Source organism: Dendroctonus ponderosae, unplaced genomic scaffold (assembly GCF_020466585.1).
Source record: "Dendroctonus ponderosae isolate FM_Combo_2020 unplaced genomic scaffold, Dpon_F_20191213v2 Dpon_F_20191213_9, whole genome shotgun sequence".
Lineage (NCBI taxonomy): Eukaryota > Metazoa > Arthropoda > Insecta > Coleoptera > Curculionidae > Dendroctonus > Dendroctonus ponderosae.
The window spans coordinates 2090416-2090731 of record NW_026019116.1 but is presented as its reverse complement, the minus strand read 5'-3'; positions in this window follow the sequence as shown (position 1 = coordinate 2090731).

The window sequence follows — 316 nt, the reverse complement described above, 5'->3', positions numbered from 1 at the left end:
TGTCAAATATCTGATCATTTTCCTAATTTACTCTTAAATATTTTTGTTAAGCTTTTGCTATTTATCTCCAAAGATCCATTTTGTTCCCTTAATTGTATAATTCTTCTCTTTTGTTTTGGTCTAACTTTCATCGTTATTTGATGGATTTAAACGGTTCGTCGCTTGCATAGAAACGATTCGCTTCTTTTATTCTTGGATCTGGTTTTTTGAATGATTTGTATATTTTGCTGTTACTATTTCAATTTGATGTCTTTCTATTGGACTTTACTATTCTTTTTCGATTTTTGCACGACTTTTCCTATCCATTTCTTTCCTA